Source organism: Bombus pyrosoma, linkage group LG7, assembly GCF_014825855.1.
Source record: "Bombus pyrosoma isolate SC7728 linkage group LG7, ASM1482585v1, whole genome shotgun sequence".
NCBI classification, from domain to species: domain Eukaryota; kingdom Metazoa; phylum Arthropoda; class Insecta; order Hymenoptera; family Apidae; genus Bombus; species Bombus pyrosoma.
In genome coordinates, this window is record NC_057776.1 from 8,225,193 (window position 1) to 8,250,645 (window position 25,453).

The 25,453-nt window shown below is 42.2% G+C and overlaps 1 long non-coding RNA gene across 1 annotated transcript in view; it reads left to right on the top strand.

The window, feature by feature from the left end:
• LOC122568981 overlaps positions 1–25,453 on the top strand; it is a 140,679-nt gene that overhangs the window by 52,941 nt on the left and 62,285 nt on the right. Inside the window, exon 3 of the long non-coding RNA XR_006317285.1 lies at positions 5,648–5,728. This is a non-coding gene — a long non-coding RNA (uncharacterized LOC122568981). The remainder of the gene's footprint in view (positions 1–5,647; positions 5,729–25,453) is intronic.

Sequence of the window (25,453 nt, forward strand, 5' to 3'; positions counted from 1 at the left end):
AAGAAGAATAACGTAAAATTACCGGGTTACATGCAGATTATGCGCACTGTGAGCCGATGCATCTTCATACGGTGTTTTCACTTTTTCTCTTCCGGTTTGCTGCATGTGCGTAGTTGGCCAATGCGATGTACGATTCTTCTTTGCTCTTACTTCTTGTTAATCATTACATATACAACAAACATAAACCTATCAATTACTTGCAATAACGACTAACGTTCATTTTCTCCTCTCTTCCAATATTTCCTCAGCTTTCATTCAATTTCACGATCTTCGAGATAATATAAGCAAATTACGAGGAAACACGTGCCGTGATCAGCGGCGCGAACGATCGACGTCCGATGGAAATCCACTTTTCCCCGATAGTGATTCTCCCCTCTTCTGGCCTCTTCGTCCTTTTTCCCTTCCACCGCTCGTCCTGTGGTGGATCGAGCACCCTTGAGGTCATCGACTCGCGCGGTTCATCCCGAGGTCCTTCACGACGAGCAATCAACGTCATATCTTTCAACGGCTACGAGCAAACGAGAAAGGCAAGAAATTTCTACGACTGCGAACAACCAACGGTCCGGAAGCTTTCCTGATCGATTCTCGATAACCAATCGAGCCGAACGGTAGTCGCTAACGAAATAGATACCCCGTCGATCAATTACGATAGAATCTCTTCTTGGTTTTTTTGTCGACGCCAGCGATGACGTCCGGTTCCTTTGACTCGGTGCCATGATGTCACGATCTTGATTCGACATATTTCTAATATCGATCCGATATTGGTTATGACAATTAATTATCGAGTGTCTGATGTAATGAAAAATCATATTAAGCCATAGAATCAATCAAGATTTATATCGCCATATGTCTGATCCGATCCGATCGTTCGCCATATGCGAATCTTTTCATTCGAAGATAATATTCACGATAATTATGGAAGGTACGTTTCGAAGACAATTTGACGAACTTTAACGTGTCTTAAACCTTCTGTGAATCAGACGATCTAATCGTTTGCTATATGGCAATCGTTTTTATTAGAAGCTAATCATCATCATAATTTGCGAGGTGAAAATCACAGTGGTGTAAGATTTAATTAAGTAGATAATTTCTGCTTTTGAAATGTCGTCGTTCTGTACTTATCGTGAAAATTTCCTAATGAAAAATATAGTAATAAACGCGAGACGCTCATCTTATAAAAATAACAGTGGTTCGGTTCACTCCATTGCGGTTCTCAGTTCTCGAATTATCACCTTCTGAAGGTAATTTTGAAAAGTATCTTCTGACAAACGTTAGTACATGCTAATTCCTATGTGAATTGAGCATTGTTAATACGAGAATAACGTAATCCATCGATTATAAAAATTCGAGCCTCAAAGGGTTAGTGTTTAATTAACAACGCAAAGTCGAAATCTTCCGTACTTTGCGAAGAACAAAAAAGAGAAAGGAGAAAAGGATCAACTTTTTCTTGTTGGTGGTTAATCGAACGTCGCGTAGCGGGCATATAAATCATCCGGAGTTGGTATTTTTCCAACGAAACAGGCCTGGCTTCGATTCAATCCTAATCTCTGTGCCCCTTCTCCTTCGTTGCTGGTCCGTTGATGAGCTTTTCCGCCTGTCTTGATTGTTCCTCCGTCTCTTTCGTGCAGGCGGCGTGTATAACAAGGCTCACGTAGTAACGCGGTTCATCAGGGCCAGAAAGTAAAGTGGACGATACCGCAGAGAAAGGAGAGAGGAGCTGCTGATGGCCAAGCTCTGGCTACGTCGACGCCGTGACTTTTGCCTCGCGTCCCCTCGAATCGTTACCACGTTCCAACAAAAAGCCCCGCTATTCGTTAGGCCGCGTTTACACGGATGCAACCGTTTCGTTGGTGAATGCGCCTTTCACAAACGCAATTTTAATGCCACTACATAAGATGAAACAAGATCCGAGCCGCTCTGACCAAACCGATCAATTTCACTTTTTATTAATTCCTTCGTTTCGTCACACAAGCATTAATATCCGATTCTTAAAAAACAAATTACTTGTTTTCACGAGACTATTCGCCGCAAGAAGATGACACAAATAATGTTTAAGCTCTAAGGTGAGTTTGAAGAACAGCGTTCGTAATATCATCACTTGTCCACTTTTCGGTAATTTTTAATTTACGGGAATGATCAGTACGGTCTTCGAACGGTTTCTGTAGAAGAGAAATCATCATACGCGATAAATCTGAAGTAGATTCCATGAAATTATTACACGCGGTTGCGACAGCGTGCGAAACATACCGATAACTTTTCTCGCATACGATATCCATTAAATCTTCGATTTAGAAAAGACTCGAATCGACCGAGAAGGATCTAACCGCGTTGTAGCAAACGCTCGCGAATCACCAACATGTTATTATGTGGAGAGTTTTTGCTCGCCAGGAGTTGAAAGTTCTGCGAAGGATTGAAATAAAACGTTTTACGCGACCATTCGTCGATTTCGTGGCGCGATCTTCTCTTGCGCGTTGCAATTGTCGATAGGAAGCACTTAAAGACCCGGAGGAATACAAACTGATTAAAAACAGCCGTAAAACCGATCGTTTCTCCCAGCAATATGTAGAAAAATTCTTTATCGATGGACAAACGAGCTCTAATGAGCTGGATGAAAAGGGCTTTGGTGAAAAAAAGGAACTTCGCCTCGCAGAGATTAACCATAACTGGAACGTTACGGTCCGATCGAACGATCATCGGCAAAAACTACAATTATCGAAAGCTGTAATTAAACGCGCTCAGAAACGATTGCTTCGATCCGCGGGAGAGGCCATACGTGTGGTCTAGGCCCTAGGTGATCGCGGGAGGAGGAGCTATCGATCCTTTCCAACGTATCAAAGATACGGTTTGTTATGTCCCTTGATACGTTTCTTGTATTCTATGTGCAATTGTTCGGCAATTAACCTTATTTGTAGCAGGAAATTTGCATTAAATTGCTTCTCGTGTCGGTTATTTTACGTCTGTTTTTCTACTTCTTTATGAACTTTGCATGCGAATAAATTTATTTGTTCCGTCTAATGCATTCGATACGCTCGGTTCGTTTGAAAAAGGTTTGATTAAATTGGGCAAAAACTAAAGCTGCATCATCCCTCTATAGGCCATCGGTGATCCACATTACCGAATTTCTTCGAACGATCGAAGCAAGATAAATTTCATGGACTAACAAATTTTCAACGATGCAAATGATTAAGATACACATCGGCGGAAAAAGGGCGTGCGAATTTAACGGAATATTTCGAAAAAATTCAACGTTACAGCGTAGGAAATTTCAACTTATCGCAATTCCCAGGCAAAGATATGCAAAAACATTCGCGTGTCAGTCAACCTGTTAATAGACGATTCTTCCTCGTTAACTGAACTTAACCTGCTCACTGAGAAAATTACGTAAATCATGTATTTTTATATTGTCTAGCAATTTTCACACGATGCACGACCGACAAATCGCGATTCTAATCAGCGAGAATGGTTTTTGCTGCGGTGCAAGTGTTCCAGCGTCCCGACCTCCTGTTTTCAGAATCCACCATGCTGAACTTTCCTTTGAAGGTCATGCGCGCTGTTTCGAGAAATGAAATCGCCTATCCTCGTGTGGATCGAGATGCTAAAGGAATCAAATCGCATTCCCCGCGTCGTCCCGGTTTCCCTAGGGAGAGTCCTCCGCCTGGTTCTTCGGCTTGGCGAGGCACGATACGCCACGCTGAATCGGGTACTGATCGTGCAACCAGGAGACGTCGATTCCTGGTACAATGGATTCCAAGCTTCCTACACGTCGCTTTCGACCGGTCGCATGGCATCGCTAATTGATGAAGATGTAGTACGCGGTTTTTTTCATAATTTTACCACGATCTAGCCGCGGCGTACGTTCCTGGAATAGACGAACCACGTTTCCCTTTACGTATTTGCGTAGGCTTGGTACGGGCGAGGGTTGTAACGAATAGTATTTTTAAATGGTTGTCAAATCGAGAGAAGATTAGGTTGAAAATTGATCCGATTATTATTTATTAAAGTAGCAGCTCATTTATACGAAAGAAATTTGAGGTGAAATATTAGCACCAAATATTAGAACTACTATAATTTGCACGTAACGTGCATTCCCTACATTCTTGTAGTTTTCGCAATGGATAAAAATCCCTTCTGAATTGCGAATCTTCGCGTGCAATGGAAAAGGTATAAAGAAAGGAACAAATACAAAAATAACGAAGAATTATCAAGAATTCTACCATCGTGATATAAAAGTAATGGCTATGTTCGTTACGTAAGACCAGTTTCTTCTACTAACAAGAAAATACTATTAAATCCAAATTTTACAGCTAGGAAATCCTTAAAACCTTAAAAAGAAATTTTTCTTAATTAGTAACGCATAAATAACGATATCACGAATAAAATTCGCTAGTACGAACCGTTGGACTATGGAACCATTGTGCGTCATTTACTCGTTTGCATCGGTTCTTACTGCTCGCTTCCGCGATCGAACGTCACGTGTGACGAGGATCGAGGATCGAATATCGTTCCTGGTAAGTCATTAGCTTGCTTAGACGGCGGAAGCTGTAATTACGCGGCGTTCGTGCGATGATGACGGTGTATGTACATACATATGTGCAGGCGTAGGATCGTGGCGGGATGAATCGACGGAAATCGGCGAAAAGCCGCTCCAACGGCTTGTACGCCTTCAGCGACCGGTCGACGCCGCGGATCGCCTCTACGAGAGACTCGGTTATGCCATGTATTAATCGTCGGCTACTGGAAAACGCGTACAATTAGTCGATGATTTGTAAACGCTGTGTAGAAGAGGGCTGCGAGATACGCGAGGGTTAAGTGCTTCTTTAATGGAGAGGTTTATTTGTCGAACGCGTGGTGTGTTAAACGAAGCTGGGTTGTCTGAGAGAATTTATAGGTTGTTCGAGGTGTAAGCCTTTCTCGAAGTCAAGTTTGAGGCGGTTTGTGTTATCCGACGAGTTCCGTGTTACGCATACATATAGGTACATATTATGCGCTATTGGTACGAGAACATAGGGAAATATAATCGGACGAGGTGAGAATTTAAATAAGATGAAAAATGTAAACGGGTAGAGTGAAAATGTAAAGGATAAATAAATCAAGAATGTAGTTGAAGCAAGCTAGTATATGGACGAATAAATTCAATATGTAAATAAACATAAATATAAACTTAAGATTTGCAGGGGCAAACCCAGGATGTAAATAATCGAACAACACATAGCATATAATATAAGCGTACATAGTAAACGGATAACGTGGAATATTAACAAACAAGGATAGAATATAAAGGAATCGAGACAAGATATAAGCAGACGAACGAAGCACATGAAAAATCAGACAGGAAACGTAAATAAGTAAAGAATAATTCTGCATGAAAGATAGGAATATGTGTTGCTGGAAAGACGACGAGCGAGACGGCACAGGAGCAAGGCAGGTATTGCTGTATCGTTCACCGTCACGCGTTGCTGTACCGTTTTATTTGCATATGTGAGACTTTCGGCCAATACGCGTATCTATCTTTACGATTGTGTTGAGTTTATACGATACAACCAATCGGATCATCTTCTTTCCAACAATGCTCTATACACATAATGCAAATTCGTGTATTTTATTTATACGAACGATTGATCTAATTAACAATTTTTTGAAATTGCAGATTTTCCTCTACCACGTTGCTGCGAAGCGTAGCGTCGCAACTCCGTGGAACATCCCTCTGTTTCTCTTCGTGGTTGATCGCGTAAGTCCAGTGAATAGCTGCTACCCCGTAACCATGGTTATCGCGTAAAATTTAATCCATTAGGGTTTGCTCCAAGGTCTTCTTCCTTCTTACATCCCTGCCGCGTCTTTATATTCCGTTTAACGAAGGAAAGTATGAAGTCTAAGATTACTTCCTCGACTTTTGCAATTTCGCCGGAAAAATCACGCTTCCTCATCATGCAGACATTTCACGTTTATTATATTTCAAATGACATTTACATATTTATTATTCTATCGAACTATGCGAAGGATAGTAGATTTAATTCTAAAAATCTTTTCTTCGCTCTATTCTTGTGAAATAAAATATTCGATGCTCGCGATAACGATAATCCAGCCTCTGTTAGACTTCTCATATTTGAGAATCGGACGTTAAGTTGTGGAAACGCGACTTTATCGATTAGAATTACGCTCGATCGATCTCTATGTGAATTAGAATTCATACATCAATCTGATCCGTTCATATGAATTCTAATCCCTATAGCTCACAGTAACGTAGAATCGTAAATATCAAACTCATCAGCACGCATTATGCATCCCTTTCACCACGCGTCCATTCAACGTAGTCCAACTCATCATCAGCCACCGTTCACCGCTCGTACTCTCATTCTTATTCAAACTTGCTCGAAGGATCGTTTCTAACTCATCACGTTCAACGAACGAACGTTTCAAGAATCGACTCGCTCTTCCCACAATTTCAAACGACACGGGCGATCCAATCTTACCGATACGTCCTATTTAGGATCCCTTGACAGGTCCCATTTCGCCAACTTGATCTACATAAACCGCAAAGGTCGGTAAAAACCTGAAGGTGGATCTCCCATAAAGGTCAGGCGCACTTGTACGTACTTTTATACGGAATACAGATGCAATGGGGAGAATCACGTTTCTGTTATTTTCTAAGCGATTTTCAAACGTCAATTGATTATTGTAGCTTCTTCTCCTTTTTTCTTCGTGCTCATTAATATCGTGCCACTTCAATTTTTCAGTTCATCGACGAGATAACGTGCATAACGCTGGTTGAAATTTTCTTCTTACGTTTCGTTTTTCATGCAACGACGCAATATTAAATAAAGTGTGTCGCAACATAGAAGGTTCTAGGGATAAATGTGGATTTATCAAACTAAAAGAAAAATACTATAATATGTTTATATTATTTTATAGTAGTAGAAGATGAGTTTATATTTTCGATTGTACCAATCGTCACGTTTAATGCGATATTCTTACAAAATTAGAACATTGGAAAATTGTAATTTTTTACATAGATCATTGTTACGGTAAACGAGTGATGAATCTAGAAGCTCGCGTCTGACGCTCATAGCAGATCCCACCTTAAAGAGGTACAAGTTGAGCGAAACAGCAGGGACGCGCAACGAACTCGCAAAACGGCTACCGAGTTACCGGGGCCGCTGTTCCAGGAATAATAACACAACGTCAGAATATAGGGGTATCAACGAGTTTCTCGTCGGAACTTGGACGTAGCAGTCGGCCTCCCTCTATTCGTAGGGGCTTACGTTTTCATCGGACGCTTGATAAACGGCGACATAAATCCAGCGAGCAACGTTCGTTAGAATGGATCTCCCCGAGCTCAGCTTGCTCTTCATCATCGTTCCTCTGCTCACAGACAAGAAGGTCGAACGAAAGAGAGTAAGAAGAAGAAGAGGAGGAGAGAATAGAGGATAAGGTGTTCGTGTATGAGCCGCGTGTAGAAGTGCGGATACCAGAGCGATCGCGTGGGCGTTACACGTTCTCTCGTTATGGGGCCCATCGTATTCTCATGTAGATCGAGTCCTGTCCACACCTCGGTCTCCCGGCATAAGGTCTCCTATAGGAACGTCGATATCGTCCAGAGAGTTCGCAAGGACCGATACTCGGATAGTCTGTCTGGCTCCTACATGCCCACCTACGGAACTCTTTGCTTGGTGGAAACTCGCAGCAAAACCGTGCAAACTCGTGGAATGTGAAAATGCACAGTCCACGCTAACCCAACGATTATACCGCTGCAGAGCCGTGGTCGTTGGTGGTTAAGCGTGTGTATCACCGCGAGTCTACGTGATCGTCGTTTGAACGCTGTGTTTCTGGAACGTGGTGAAGAAGCTGTGGCTTTTTCGAGTCAGGGGCATGAGAGAGTCTCACGGGTGCGCGAAGGGAAATGCGTGACTCTGGTTGATGCTGGGTCTTGTTCTTCTACGTTGGTTGTTCCTTTGATCGGTGTGTTTCGTGGTTCCCTTGGCGAACGAGCAGTTTAGTGGAATTCTTTGAGGTTTTTTACACCATCAGTCTTTGCGGAGAAACTATTGTTAGGATTGAATTGTATGGATTCTTTCGTTATGATGAGTTTGGCTGTTAGTAAGCCCCGCCATTGTACGAGTTTTTGCATCACGAGTATACTTGAACTTCTTCTTTTGGAATACCAACCGAGGATCGTAACAGGGATCAATCGTTTAATTTTATCCATCAAATGATTCGTTTTAATATTCGTACAAAATATAAATCCCAGATCACCGTCGACGACTACTATGAAGTGAAACGAAGGAATTAAAAAACTAATCGATCTTGTAAGCGATATCCGGACATTTTGTGACAGTATGAAAGTAATAAACAACAACAACGATTCAATGATATTATTTTTCCGTCGTTTGACAAACACTAGCTATAGTTGCGGTGAAGTAAAGGTCGACCGATTAAATTTTCCGTTTTCTTTCTCTAAAGCTAAGCACAGATGGCCCGAAAAAACGATTCCTACGAGCACGTGCGATTTATTTTTTCGACGACGGAACCGCAGGTGTTTCCTCGTGGACGTGATCGATCGACACCGCGAAGATGCGACAACGGACGCGTCAGCATGCGATGGGACGATCGTAGGATTTAAGTTGGTCGGTGTCCAAGCTGGACGACGAAAATTAAAAGGCTCGGAACGCCGGCGCCGTTTGTCGTCCTATCGTGTCTCGGTCGAACGAACGGACCAGCTTGTCTCTATTTATTTCCTCGTTATATGCTTCTTCCGCGCGTCGATCAACGCCGTGTACTCGCTCGAACGAATTAATATCGCGGTGACTCGTTGCCCGCATTCTTTCCACCGTTTAAGTTGGCCGCAGGAACAACTTTGTAGTATTTACTCGTTCGTTGACATCTAACTGGCAACCGGTATATCGTGAAAGCTACACAGGTTGCTACTTTGTTCGGATAAGCTTAATAACTACATCGAAAGTACAACTATTTATATGAATTACATTTTAAGCTAATTACCAAACTGCTCGTGTTTATGCAAATTTATTATTGCAAATTTTGTGCAATTAGACGAAGCTTCTATTTAATCGTGCGAAGAAGAAACATATTTTATTTCTCGCTTGCCCATCTAATAAATAAATTATTCTATTTAAGATAGTAGTAATTCTAATATCGTCGAATCAACGTCGAATCAACATTTCTTGTCAACTTCCTCGAGTAGCGGGTTGATAAGCTAATGTAATTTCATTAAAGCATTTCCAGATACATAAAATTACTTTACCTTAACGCTGACAAAAAAGAAGAAAAAATGGAATAATTTAAAATAATTAGCATTTCTGGAACATATTTTGTTGGCTAAAAAGGTTCAATATAATCTTCATTTTTTTAACACATACTTTCCTAATACAATATATTTTTTATTAGCAATTTTCTAAAGTGAACACGGTCCACAAATTGAATCTCCAAATACTCTTTAGTTCAATATCAATATATCAAAAAGGCAAGCGTGTTACGTGCAAAGCGCTATTTTATATATTTTCATTGCTTGATCTTCATAAAGTTCCATTCGCTCTTCGACATCGCGTCGTTGTTAAGTTACATATGTATTTTCATTCATTTTATAGGTAGTAGCAAATAAATATTTTTCTCGACCGCCTCAGCTTCTCGAGAAGCTCGGTTGCCGGGCGGGAATCGATATATTATATCTTGTGACGCCTCCGGTCAGAAGGCGTAGCAACTCGTGATTCAGCGATATCGATTTTCGTTTCCTATGCCTATTCATCTTCACATCACGTACTTACATGGTAGGAAATGGAACGTGTGTGTACGTAGCCCGCAAATCTTAATATCCTGTGGAACTAATTAAAGGCTAAACGATGTCACCCGCGGCGATTCTTCGGCGAGGTTACTCTAACGAGGGAACGGTGGCTCCTGCATCGCTACCGTGGCATCTGATCCTTCTTAATAAATAATTTAACGCGCTCTGATTTTTCTCAACGTCACTCCGTGATCGTTAAAGGACGCTCGTTACGTTTCTGCTGCTTGTTAATTATTAATAAGCGCAGCCCATTGTCTATTCTTGTGTCTTAATCATCGTTAAAAATCTAATAGCATCGAATTAGAATTCTTTGAAGCTGCAAAGACTGATCGAAAGAAATTCATATCGTTTGATCTTGATTTATAATTAATTCGATCGTTAAGTGTATAATGTAGAAATTCTATTTAGTATCATTATATCGATTTAGATGGAACAGGCAGGATTGCGAGATAGTTTACTTTGCAAATAAAGGTATGTTGAAGTATACGGAAGTGTTGGTATTAAACTAACAATATTAAATCCGATTAAAAAAATCTACTCGACCCTAGAAAACGGTTTTCAGTGGAGCTGCAGATACCATTCTGATTGATCAAGTCGGCTAAGTTTCTCATAAACCAGAACGTACCGAGGCACGGTTAATTGCCGGCTGACATCGAAGCAAGACATTTCTAATCGCGCGTCTATCTGCGGTGAACGCGGTGGCATCGGGAGCCGCGAGAGCTGCAATTCCGCTGGCTGATAAGCGTTCCCTTCCGACTTGGCGGCCGCGGACAACAAGGCCAAAGGCGGCTCGAAGTCTCAGAAGCCGAGCTAAGCTATGTTATACGTTGACTTCAAAAATATTTATGTATGTCGTATATACAAATACATAAATATGTATTGGAACATCGAAACGAATATCTTTATACTTAACGTAGCATAGCATAACTTCCCAGTGGATCGCCGGTTTTACGCTTCTCCAGCGGGAGAGAACACGTTCCCACGTGGAAGACCAAGCTACTAGCCGTGCGCTCGGCCACCTATTAGCAATTATCTGCCTACGCGGAGCCGATTTCGGCGCGAACACCGCGTGAAAATTGCGGAACGCATGACGCTCCTGGCCTGACGCGTACATCCCCCGGTTCGTACAGGTTAATCTTCACGATCTTGATTGCATCGAACGATTATACCCTTGCTACCTGTTGCACCTCCTTGACTCGGAGTTACGAGCCCAACATTTTTCGTTCACCGGGTTTATGGTAGTTTTAATAAAGAATCACGAGGTTAATGCTTTATGGAAGATTTCGAAGATGCGAGAGAAAACGATATTGAGAAAGTAGGTGTGCTATGAGGTGTGCTTAAAACGTTGTACCCGAGAGTTGGGTCGATCCCACGTTCCCTCGTGCAAGGGAAGCTAGCGGACAGTTTGACTTCGATCTGGATGAAACCTTGCAGGTTTGAAGAACAATCGAAAATGGCAGATACATATGTATTTTTCTAAGTCGAGTTTAAAGGGTGAAATCAACGTTAAGAGTTAATTCGTAAACAGTTACGGATAGAAGGAAAGTTTGTTAACAAAATTTGAAGTTCCGCGAATCGAACACAATCGACACCGCGTGTCGCGGCCTCGAGATCCTAAGGGCTCGATCGCGCCAGGTGCTGCTGGGTCCTGTGGTACTTCGTTGGGTCCCTTAGGCTCGTTTCTCCCTATTCCCCACTGTTCACGACTCCCGGCGACTCGTTCGGCAGATTCGTTTGATCAGCACCGCTCACGATTCTCCAGGTACATCGGAACGATAATTATTATTCTTGCGTAACCGCCCTCGAGGCGAGATATCCGTGTATTTTGGGTGTGCGCTCTTGAAAATAAATATGCGCTCCGTATGACAAATGCTCGTATCGATATCTCGATCGAGGGAAGCTGAGAAAAATGTCGCCAGAAGATAGCTTTTCAAGGTACGAAATATTATCGAGCAACGTTATCCTTAATCTTCGTTAACCCTCTACACTTGGACGATTTTTTATGATACGATAGACTAGAAATTGAAAGATACCTTTGCGATTGAATTGTCTGATAGGAAATGTTCTGATTAAGGAAGAGGAAGCTTCTAAATATTCGTGAATTTATTTACAAAGTAGCCCTCCTTCTTTTGTTTTCATGCTTTCTAGGTATCGCTGAATATAGATAATATCAAATAATTTTCACGTTATAAATAAATGAAACGATGCGAATGGAAGAAATGTCAAAATATTGAATTACTAAATATTCCTGACAACCAGAATTAAATACCAGGATTAAATACTGAATCGCGAAATCTATGTCACTTACTCGCATACATCTGATAATAACAATCTGCAGCAATTAAAAGATGTTTACAACGAACAAAAAGATTGCCAAGTAAGACAATAACGACGAATAGCATCATGCAATACGAGTTTGTTCATTTTTTCAGGTTTCGTTTGAAGCTCTGAAAGAATCTGCGGTAAGTCACCCCACAGTTTCTTCGTTTAATTTTCGTTGCACGAAATTTATGGCCGATTACCCGAGACGTTCTATATATCGAATCGTTAGAACGATAATGTATTCGATCGGCGGGTATATTAACGATAGTTTATTGCTCCGCGCGCAATGCCCGCCCATACGCGGACGACCGCTCGCGCGCGTCCACCGGAGCGGATCAGCATTCCTGGATTTCCTTCAGGAATATCGCGTATCCGCACGCACCGCACGCGAGCGAACAAGCAAAAATAACGACCGGCTAAACGCAGTGTTCCGGGTCAGCTAACCTAGCGAACATCCAACGAGCCGATACGTTCACCTCCAGATGTTTCTATTCGCGCTATCTCGTAAACGAGGTTATAATCTTAAGTTCAAGTTATTTAGAATTCGTTTAATCCGTGTAAGGCATGGAGAAGAATTTTTTGTTTGAAATGCTGCGAAGTTATTCCATCGTGGAATATTGTACAAGTAAGACTCAAATATAAACAGGTATTAGATGGATTTTTAGATGTAACAGGACGATAGGAGATTTCATGTTACTTTACTCGTCGTAGGTTTTTAATTTCGTTTTTGAAACGATACTTTTAGATTGCGCTTTTAACATATATATTTCAATGTGCTTTTAGATGTAACAAGATGATAGGAGAATATAAAACGCGACGAGATTGTACGTCTCTCCTTACCATTTGGATAGTAGATTTTTAATTTCAACTTCCTAAGATCATTTTCGACAGTCGTGCGTTCCTAACGAACCCATCAAAATCGATTAGAATCGAGTTTTCGTGGAATTGGATACAGTGTACGAAAGTTTAAGATGGTTTCATATTGCCTTTATTATTATTATTATTATTAGTATGAGTGCAATTAAACTTATAAAAACTCTACTTGGATTGTAAGTACTTATTGACCTTCGGTGTTAATTACGTACAACTCTATCGAGATTATTATCGTGCGTAAATCGAGAACGTCCGTAATCATCGTTTGAAGAAATAGTAATCTGTATTCAGAAACGCACATAATGTTACTATCCTTTAACTATCCAGAAGCTAATGATTTTTCTAGCCACTCCTCCGAGCTATTTAGGATGTCGATATGATAGAAAATCCAGATCGTATGAAAATTCCGACGTTAAACAAATCTTCGATCACAGTCTTCATTTTCATTTTCCGCTACTACTTTCCCCACCAATCTTCCAACGAGTATTATCTTTCGATCCTCCTTAATATCTTCTGATCAATCAATAATACAAAAACCTACTAAATCGGGTTCGTAAAGCAAGTGATTCTATTAACAAGATCGTCGTAAGCTACACCATCTTTCTCCAAAGCGATGACCGAAAAAAAATTTTCCAGTTCGTTCGTTCGCGACGATGAAGCGTGATCCACGAAGGAAGAGACCATCAGGCTGGAAGAAGCAGCCAGAGAAACATAAACGGAAAAAGAATGGAGTTTGAAAGGAGTGGAACGGTGGCACGCAGCAGCACGTAAGCTATTTGCAGTCGTCGTCCGATACCTGATGGCCTGAGGGCTGCCGGAAATGGGTGGTATCACCCGCTACCACCGACGTCCGCCTCGTTTCCTCCTTTTTCGTCGGAGTTTGTACACACGCGATCGGGTCGCGCGCACGCGGCTGGTGTACCTGTTGCCCGGCGTGTGCAGCCGGTCCCTGGCTCCTTCTTGCTCGTAAAAGCAGCCGAGTACAGGATACGCCCGAGGAAAAAGGACCTCGAGGTGGAGGATTTCGTGGAAGCCAGGCTGGGGAGAGACGTTAACGTAAATCGTCCCGTGTTTAACTTCTTTTACTTTAGAGGTCGTTTCGTAATTTTCTGGTATTAGTAATTTTCTCTCTCTCGGTCGCCATGAATCGAGGGACGAGGGAGAGAGGGGAGAGGGAGAGAGTAGTACGGTGGCGATGGTTGTGCAACGTGGAACGAGTATGAAATCGAGAAAAGTCGTTCAACGCGACTGCAGACGAACAGGTACACTCCACACATTCTGGTTGTCATTTTTTTCGCCTGCGCATACAACGTTTAACAATTACTGTAATTATCGTGAGTATCGCGATGGTACAGACGATGGCTAACGCAACTAGGAACCAGACACCGATATACTGCTATATCCTAGTTCGCTTTCCTTATCGTTATCTAAATTCGCTAGCTAATAAAATTAGAAATCTTGCAACGTCCCGGCTGGTTACGACTAAATTACCTCGATGAAACTTAGTTACCCTCGAGAAGATTGGCGAGCTCGTAAAATCTACGAGAAGAAACAGCCTCTCGAATGCAACACCCGTCGATAAAATGTGTACACGCATACTCGTTCTTAGTTCGATCGTCGCCCTCGTACGAACGTTTCATCATCGTTCGTTTCACTTCGATCGCTTTAGAAGAAGCTTCGCGAATGCTCGACCGGGATTGTCGAACGAGAGGATATCGAAGGAAAGGCGAGGAAAAAAGAAGACGTTAATGAAACGAAACGCGGCGCAGTAAAGCTTATCGCTTGCGAAAGAAAAGGTACTTAGAGCTAGATAAAGAGACTTGTTGCCTCTTAATCGCCTAATGCATCCGTGAGACAGGGTCGTACATTTATCAGGCGAACATCAACTCGCTGAGGGTTCGTTTACAACGCTGCGATGAACCGCGCGCTCGTCAGTTTCGACAATTGCTTTGCTAATGTCTGACAGTCCCGCGAAGACGTATGTGATCTTGAAAATTGCAATTCAATCTTCTTCGGAATTTTATAGAAATTGATTTTGAGATTTAAAGGACAATTCTCCTTCTAATATTATTCCCACGATTAGTGTGTCGAAGCTGTTGAACTGCTAGAATGAAGTTGTTCAAGTGTTTGGGACGGTGGAGACTTTTTGACGTAAAAATTTGACGAATTTTGTTTATAATTATTTTGAATTTATCTATACTTATTTCTAGAAGTAGCAGGTAATCCTGAATAAGGCTGAGCGACATTCAAATACTCTTCAACTGCCTTGATATAACTTGTAACGACCATTTACGTAAGTTTCAATCGAGTGATCTTAAAGATCACATGCTTATATATAATATACGAGTACTATCAATGAACATGTATAATCTATAGTCTTTTTCTTTTTAAAAGAAACCAACTTCGAATCAAACTCTATACTCTATTCGCAACAATATCTTTCCGATTTGCTTCTCTTTGCTACTTTGTTCTCTAAAATGTCAACTTTCAAACGTAGTTTTATACACGAAAAGTAATCACTTGTCATACATTGAAAAAGGTATTTCAAATCAGAATGTGGAATCTTCTCTCCAACTAGAAGATAATAGAAGATAAGTATTTGTCCAGATCGTTCACACGAGTTCGCAAGATCACTCTTTATCAAGATCGTTCATATAAATTCGCAAGTGTAAGATCCACCGATCGTGGATGAATTTTCAGCAAGCAGCATCCATCGACTTTCCAGCATCCAAGGTCGCAGAAGCAACCCCCTCCGACCATCTTATCCCGCCGATATTCCTCAATAAAATGTCGCCGCATTGCAAACAGGGCTTTAAATCAGACATAATGCTTTGCGCGAGTAAAATTCACGCGTAATAGCACGCACGACCTGGCACGGTGGACGTTCACGAAGATGCCAAGCAAAATCGCTAGCCGCGGTGAGAAGCATCTCGGGAAAAACGACGAAGCGGAGGGTAATAAAGGGAAAAGGAAGATCACGACGTCGTTTCGCCGACGAAAGGACCTCCGCGTCCCGGCCAGCATTCAGCTGCTTTGACAACCACCATAAACTTCAGAGATCCTCTGTGGCATGGGTGAATGCGCGCCGCAAGATAATAGCGGGCCGCCTCTCGCGGCACAGGCGTTACATCTATGATAGCGAGCCTCCTCGCTTTGCTTCTGCTGTTTTTCGGTTATCGTCCTGACAAGCCATCATTTATCCGCTCGAACGCGGCAATTAATTCGTGCCACTGGCAAGCCCGGATCTTTCCCGTAATAGAGCGATAACAGAACAAATTGGTAAGGTGCGGATAAATTTTTGGAAGAACGTTTCTTGGAAGGTTCAGGATCGAAGATTGTTTCTATAGCGATGGTTCGTATAATACGTGAAATATCCAAAGTATAGTGCCCATTAGGATATCTAATAGGTGAAACAATCCTCTGTCTAGGATTACTTTTCTTTAATTACGTTAGGATATCAGCAGTCTAGCGATAAGAAAATATCTTAAAACGTAGAATGTTTTAAGATTTAGTGATTCGAGCGAGCTGTTGCGCGTCATTACAGACACAAGATCAATGATGATTGATATTAAAATTAAGATTCAGATATTTTGATAGCCAAAGAGACTTGGCATTTGAACAATCTCGGAAGAGAAAGAGCTTGCAGAGACAAGGAGCTAGTAAGAGAAATATTGAAATCGTATTTATTGGAAGAGAAAGTAGGTATCATAGTCGAGACTGCAATAGTTTATCGCTATGAATATCAGTTAGCTATAAATTTATCTCTCCAATGTTGAAATTAAAAACTTTAACATACATCAATCTACTTCTACCAGCTTCAACTCGTATCGACCCGCTTTGACTAACGGCAATTTGTATCAGTCCGCTCTAGTAGAAAAGTTATAAAAATGAAAACAGATTTTTTAACTCATGTGGCCAAAGTATTTCCATGTTGCTTGATTATCGACAGCTGTTATAAAGTTCTACGATATCTGGTTGGAGCACGCGCATGAAACGCACCGACAATGCTTCTGGATAACGCGAATCTTCTTCACAACGCCTTGGGCGTCGCGATACATGTTTCCTTCTCGCCAACCGCTCGAAGCGTCTCGATTCCACCTACAGAAAGCGTTAATAGGAATGTCTCTATTGGTCCGAGTGGTATCAACCGCGATAATGCGATACCAGCCTGATATCCGGTCGTTAGTAATGGCGTGCCCAGAGGAATCGACTCGGAGAAACGTTTCTATATTCTCGTGTTACCAAGAACGTGATGAGTACTCGAGCGATGCGATTGAATTTCTAACTATAAAATTTCATTTAGAAGCACTTAGTAATCGAATAAAGTAAATTAACGCCTTCTTCCATAAGACTGTTATTGGGCTTGCTACTTTTTCTCGGAATTCGTGAATCAACCTTGATGTAACATTTTATTTCGATGATAGAACGAGCGAAGAGTTTATCCGGTTGATTTTGTCAAAAATTACTTTGAAGATATATAAGGACCCGGTGTTTAATACTTCTTGCTCTTCAAATAATTTCTACGTTTCCTGTTAAAATCGTTCAAACACGAGTACGTATTTTCAGTTTCTTTCAAGCAATCTCTTTATGCATAACTAACTATTCCTACGTTCGTCGTCGGAATCTGTAAATTCGTTATTCGCCGCACTTGTATTTTAAGATTCACGTGTAATAATATCTTTATACGCACATCGATGTCTCTCGATGAAACATTAAAGACCGGAAGGAATATGACCAAAGTTGAGAACAAACTAGGAAATGAATTATAACGCGAAGGCTAGAAATTCGAATATCTTAGAAAATTCTTAGTACCATAGCCCTATATTATAACGATACGAATGAATCATTCGTAGGAACGCCGATAAGATTAAGTCTCCCGTGAACCACTAACTAACGGTCTCTCGGAGGTGCGAAGGGATAATTAATTTACGATGTTCTAACGGTACCGCGAAGATTGCGACCTTGGTGTCTCTGAGCGAGGCGTGTCCAGCCTAGGAAATCTCAGGAAGCTCGGTAAAAAGGTTGCCCCTACATTAAAGTCGGTGATAATTCTGTTTCTTCGCTAGTCACGGGAACACCACCGCGACGAACCTAACCTGTAAAGCGCCTAATGGTTTCTAATGGATCCCCTTGGCCTAGCCGTGTAATGTCGGTTTCCGCGTCAACCAGCCCGCAAAATAGCCTAGAGCCGGGTCCCTCGAGAGACGCTCCTGCGTCGTTTCGATGCTAATGATAATGGTAACAATATAAGGTTCTCGGAATAGCGTGATCACGGCCACGCTGAATTCTTCCGTATTGCGCGTGTTCGTGCACGCGCGCGTACATCTAGGCGCGCCAGGAGGATAGAGAACGTTACGTTCCATCGTGTATCTTCTGTCTGGCCGCTCTCCTTTCTATTAGCCTCTTTTTTCGTTTCGTGGACGTGCCTCTTGTCCAGAAAATGCACGTCGAAAAGAGGATAGAAAGAGAAAAGATGAACGAGTCGTCAGGTAGAAAACGTCGGTTTTACGCGCGCTCTCCGACTTTTATACATACATACGACCGGCCGTGCGAATGTGCGTGGCTTGAAGCCGGTATTACACGTCCGTATTACGCGTAATGATAGGCCAGGATGGTTCCCATTAACGCTTGGAGCACCCGCGTTTCTACGGCGATCGGCCTTCCACCGAACGGCCACCTAATTACATGGGACAATGTGGGAAGGGGTGGGGTCCAGACCCCTCGTACGTTTGCTTTACTGCCGGCGATTTCTCCAGTTTTATTGAACGAACGAGGACCCCGTCTCCTCCTCTACTGTGCACTCTCTCCTCGTGGAGATCGTTCTCTTCTTCTTCGTCGGGAGTGATGCCGATTCGATGGCACGGCGATCCAAGAACAGGTTGAGCGGCGTGGTTGCGACAGACTCCCTGCAGCCTCGAACTCACGTTTTCGAATACGCCGGTGTAAATATAGCATCTTATAGCGGAGATCGTTTTGGTAATTGTCACACGATCGTCTCGCATCCCGGGGAACTCGCTTCTTTCGGCATCGAAACTGAACACCTAGTAGTTTGTTTTTACGTATTTCGTGGCTCGTGAATTTTCCTAAAGAGCTACTGTAAACGTTCACGCGAGTTTTATACTTTGCAGTCTGCGCGTATGCATACGGTTCCGAGAACTATCTAAATATTATTCGATTTTCATTCTATGTATTTAAAATTGTACGTTTTAGGAAATCGAATACGAGGATCTGGAACTTTATCCGAAATGATTTTATCGATAGGATCGATTTTGAGAAATTAATATACCATAGTATAATTGCTGATATGGAATTGTCTGATCAAGTAATTTAATTCTTAAATTTCTATGTATTACGATCCCTTTCAGAAACCTTGTTCGTGCGATACTTTATCCACAGAAGAAATTAGAGCAGTTTCTATAAAATTCTAGAGGACTCGGTATTTGGACAGAAATTCTATCAATTTCTTGCTATCTATTTGCCCCGTCGTTATTATGGATGTATCGAATCTTGCGTAACTACATACGATCCATAGGAAATCTTGTCAGCAAATTACTGACATAAACGCGTACGTACAAAGAAAGGAGAGACAATTCGTATGATGTATGCAAAGCTGGCGTCAGAAATTTACGACGGTCGTTAAACAACGCGAAGTTAATTCTATTGTCTTTTATGATAATCAGCAACTACCCTTCTCTAATGTCTATGATCAATCGAAGATCGTTGGTACATTCGTTCGAAGAGAGTCAATGCTACTCCCTGACCCTAGTTTGCTCTCGCGACGATCATTGTAACCAGGTAGCTTCGTCGAAGACACCTCGGTTATCCATTCATCTTTACACGGAATTAAGCGTTTGCTACGTACTCGAATATTACAATTCGCAACGTTTCAACCACGTTTGACGAGTGAATGCAACAAATGAGACACGCATACTATAGGGTCTGGACGAATCGTCGTTGGCTGACTGTAATAATACCAGAAGCAATATTTCTTCGGGTTTAACGTCTTTTTCGCAGGCGAAAAGAATCGAGCCGTCTATAGGAGTAAAATTGATACACCGATTGAATTTGAAGAGAAAATCAACGGACGACACAACGTGGACGGTCTAGCTACTGGCAAAGGGCCTTCTCCATTCACATGGTCATCATCATTATTATTATCGTCCCTTCCCATCCCCACTCTCCACTTCTTCTTCTAGTTATAATAATTCATCTTCATCTTCCTAGTTAGTATACCGGATTCATTATTTTGCATACTCCGCGCCACTGCGAGGCAATCTATCAAACCGCTAATTAATCAAAGCCCCGTATTATTGTGCAACGCGAAATGACAATAACTACTCTCGAATCTCCATCGAGAGTTGCCTCTTCAATCTTCCACGCCATTTTCTTCTCTTTCCCCACCTATTTGTTCCGCCTTTTTCTTCCTGTCCCGACGCACGTTCCCTCGACTTCCTGCTTACGACCCGACGTCGTAAACAGACGAGACACACATCGACGAAAAGACAGCCAGGAAATTCCAACGACGCCTATTACGAACGACACCGTGGCAGCGCGTACTTTAGCGCACCATTTTTCGCATATGCGAAAAATCGATGCTTTACGCGCGACGCACGAACCAGTCGACTCGTTAAACCGGACATTTCGATAGGCGAATTTATAACGAGACAGATTTCACTTAAAATTCTCCCTTTATCTACGTCGATAAATCTCGCTTCGGCTCGGCTCGGAGGAATAAAGCACTGACGGTGAATGGGCCGTGTTGCTTTCGCGTATGCTACGACTCAACTTTTCCTTCGTTCTGTACCCGCTTACCAATAAAAAAAAAAAGAAAAAGAAAAGTCGATTTATTATACAAAAAGTTTTGAAACTTCCCAGGAGACTTTTAAGTGAAACGTTTAATCATAATAATTATCGAGTATCAAGAATCAATTACCATCTTTCCTTCATTCTAATCTCTCCTATCATCGAAGCCAATCAGCAAAACCGACTTTACGGGAAATTAGAGAATTACCGAGAGAATCACACGTGCACAAACGTTCGATCATGATTATCTTTACCTCGAGATCTTCCCACTTTCCAATAATAAATATCGTCCTAAAGATATTCAAATCGAAGCTATTTAGATCATTAATAGGCGGTCGTAAATCTCCGTAGGATCTCAGCAGGATATCGGCTTTTGTTTTTTTGATTAAATCAAATGTTCGAGAGGTCGGACGCCAGGGTTTCTCTATTAATTCATCTCGCGTCTCACGAGATCGGTCGAGCGATTCCTCTGGATTTTTGCTTTTCTCTGCACGCCCACGCTTCTTTCATTAATTCCCAAGCTGCGCCAGACACAGCGTACGTCGCGCCACGTTAGCTGGCCTCGTCCACAGGCTCGAGCGGATAATTAATCGCGTATTATTATACGGTAGCTGATGGCAGTCGGTCGAGCGGCGTGTTATTGGTGTGACGGGACGCCAGCACGTTCCTAACGTGGCTCTTCTCCGTTGATATTTCGCATTCGCGTGTTCCGCAAAAATCGTATTTTATGTTCGATAATTGCACACTCTCACCCGTATAATCCCTAACGATATTGCTTATTAATTCCTGCCGCGGAGAATCGTGATAAATGTTTCGCATGCGCGTCGTCGGCGTGCACGTTCCACCGGCAATTAAAGCCGCGAACCTGCTGTGTTACTGCCTCCTCTTTGACGTCGCATGCCACGAATTTCCTGTCGTGCCAAAGGGATCCGAGCACCACGCAACAACAATGGAAGATGCAAGTATTGCAGAAGTTGAAGCTTCGAAGCTTTAAGTGTCAACGTTGAAATTTGTGTCTTTCGAACCTTACATCGGGTAATGTTTAAGTCTTTGAAGTTTTCAGATTGAAACTTTAACGCTCCAAGTTCCATAGGCGTCAGAAAGTGCCACGTTTTATTTGTTTTATAATGGCAAACTGACTGTTTTAATCTTTTCGCCTATCTTTCAATTGTCACCTTTTTTTAATAAAATAGCGAAGGTTCTTGTTGAAGATTCGAAAAAACGAGACTTGTTCTGTCTCTGATTTGTTTCCGATTTTCTGCATATTATTCTGATGGGTAATATTATTTAATACATTTGATATAATTTAATGTCAACGTTCGAACACAGAGTCCCACGCGTCGTTCATAAACAGAAAGCACGACTCGGCGGTCTAAATCTCCACAGCGTCGGATGAGAGTTTTGCAAAATGGAGAATCAACCCCATGGCGCAACTCTTTTACATCGTTTTGTCCGCGAATGCCTTGCAAGCGGTTCCGTCCCCCTTGAGTTAGCTAATTAATCGACGTTTATATTATTATACCGCAGAAGCGATGTGGTAGCGGTTGATTGTTACTGCAAACGACCACATGGGAACGAGATTACTGCAAAGGTTTAATATTCCACGCGTGTATTCCCTCGTAATACCGTGGACGTCCTGTCGACTACCCTTCCTTTCGTGTGTTTCTTTTCCTTATGGCCGAGGTCGATCTGTCCGATGCACCGGTACCGAAGGAGCAGACGGAGAACGGACAAGGAGAACAGTGTTTTACTCGTTTCGTTTGTTTAGTGGCTGCTTAACGACTTGATCATTCGTTAATAGGAATGTGGTAAGATTTTCAGTGTTCTCTTTGTGGCTTCATAAATGAATCCGTAGTTGACAGTCTTAACAGGAGGCGTCTTATGGAAGCGGCTGGCATCGGCGCAGATTCCTGTTCTCCCTTTTATTTCGACGACTTTTATGACAGGCTGAATATCAATTTACTTGTCACGTATCTTTATGTATGAAATTAAATACTTACGAGCGTCTCAGGAGGAATATGGTTAATTGGTTATATATTAATTGAAAAGTTCGTAACAATATTTAGATAAGAAAGGCAGCAAACGCTGAAACCTTCGCTTCTTTGTGTAATTCGAACTTTAGTAGGGAGTGTTACTTTCACAGACACCTACATTTAATGTAGATAAATAAAATAACAAAACTGTCCGATTGGTCGCTCAATGCGCCGTGTTACTCAAGGAACATCCATGTACGTTGAATGTGCTGAATAAAAGCGGATAAGAAAACACGATAAATGGTAAGAAACTATGCTAGCGATTTAAGCACCATATTACTCGAAAGTGGGGAATAAACATCGAATAAAAAATGGATAAAGAATTTACCTTATAAGAGTATCAAGTATATTAATATTCTAATCTACATATCTACATATCTACATCTTAAAAAGAAATTAAAAAAGAAATCACATCGTTATTGTAGGGATGTCTACGTTAAGCATAGAGATATTTCTCTAAGTTGCAAAATAACGTGAATAAAATGTCGTTATCGGTGACATCTGTCATCGTTATCCTATTTAACGAAACATTGTAAAATCGTAAAAAAGGAATGCCTTGCCAATTTACTAATGAATTTGTTGGTGTATTGGTGTGCAACAGGCCTTTGATCGTCAAACCGGCTCTCCCGTTACCAAAAGTTCGGTTCTCTCAAGGACCCGACGCCTTCACGCCTCAAAAAGCCTGGTAATAAATATTCTTCTGACCTAACGCGACAAAACTGCCGGCTGTTACAGCCTGAACAGATAAGGATTCTCACATTCGCAATCATGCTGTCGACGCGCCGCGCATCCGGGAGAAATATATCGACCAAGATTTTTGTCTCGTCGCGAGCTGCTTCAGCGACGCCGGTACTAGAAGAGAAAGAAGGAAAGTGGAGAGAAAGAGGAAGAGGAAGAGAGAAAGAACCGCGCCTGTCCGCCTGTCGGAAGACGGATGATCTGTGTCGTCCTATGGCAAAAGCAAAACCGTCCCGCGTCCGCAAGAAGAAACGGAAAACGGCCGCTTTGTCGCGAGTTCGCCGATCGCCTTCGGAATGAACGTTTAACGCGTAAAAGGCCACGCACTCGTCACCCCTCCGCGTGTATCTCGGCCGAGAGTTTTCGATATGCGCCACCGATCTCTCTAAGTCGATGGGATTTCTCTGGTTGCGAGATTCTCGATGGTCGATAGACGCGCGCGTCCGGTTCGGTGGAATTCGAGCGGAGCAAACAAACGCGGACCGCCGTGGAATAAAGATACGAGCCTCCGCGAGGGATTTCCTTTTTTACCACGAACAACTATGTCGTTTCAACGTTCGGTTTTGTCAAATCGAAATTACCGGGAGCACGCAGTATGCAGTTGACCACCCGTGTCTCGCGTTTTATTCAATGAACACGATTAATTTTTTTCCCCCTCCATCTTAGAAGGAAATATTTTTATTTGCGATAATCGCGTTTACCGATTTTTACTGATTTCTATATTCGATGGATAGCAGTAATTTTAGCTCTATAAACGACTACGTGTGTAAATAAACCGTGTACTTTTCGAGAATTAAATGACTGATGATTAAGACTGCCAGAATGTTCACTTCAATGTAAAAAAATTCGGCTTATGTGCATGCAAAGATATACATTATAGCTGGATCTTGTTTGCAATTGAAAAATTTGCCGACTTTTGCAATATATCTAGCGATTAGCAGCATTCTTTCCTCGATTTTTCTACTATTTATTCGTCATCCTTGGAGAGACACGAAAAACGCACATATTTAAACCATGAACGTGCCTTAGTAGCTCAAATACGAAATAATTATTAATGCGTGACATAAAAAACAGTTCATACCGGAAGACTTAATATACGGTAGTTAAAAACGATAATATTTCAATCTGCAGTTTTTCGCAGAAAATATAAACTCGCATATCGAATTTACACGTATACGAATACACGGAACTTTATTACGAACAGTTCGATCTACTTGTCGAATGGAGGGTCTCGATAAGAGGTGGTCGGCTCGAAGCATCGGAGAGCCACCGTCACGGTCACTGGCGGCAGCTTTCGACGTACAAACTTCCGAGTTTAACGGTGAAGTTACAAACGGCTCAGTCGGTGAGCGAATTTCTGGAACGCGCGGCGGCACGCTCGCGCATCATCCTCCTTTGCTGGAATTCCAGGAAAGCTCGCGCAATATGCAACACGCCCCGAAGAAGAACGTTTCGTTCGAAATCTTGCTGTGCGATCAATATCGACCGACTAAAAGAGGGAACGAACGATGGAAAATGGAGGAACAAGAAGAAGAAGAGGAAGAAGAAGAAGAAGAAGAAGAAGGGGAGGAGGAAATAAAAAACGAAGGAGAAGAAAATGAAGAAGACCATGGGCGCATCGGGCACGAATTATCGACGTGGTTCGATTTACTGGCTCGAACCAACCGACGCGACGCAGTCTCCGTGGTCAGTGAAAGACACGAGGGCGATCAGGGAAAAGGAAGACGCGGGAGAGGGTCAGAAAGAAACTCTGGACGCCAGCTGGAAGGGAGAACCGCGATCGTTCGATGCCATAGTGGGGCGTCAGATCGGTTGTACGCGTGGAAAATGGGACTGGTTTTTATCGGAATCGCCTGGTGCACCTCCTGCGGGAGGTATGCCTTAATGTTTA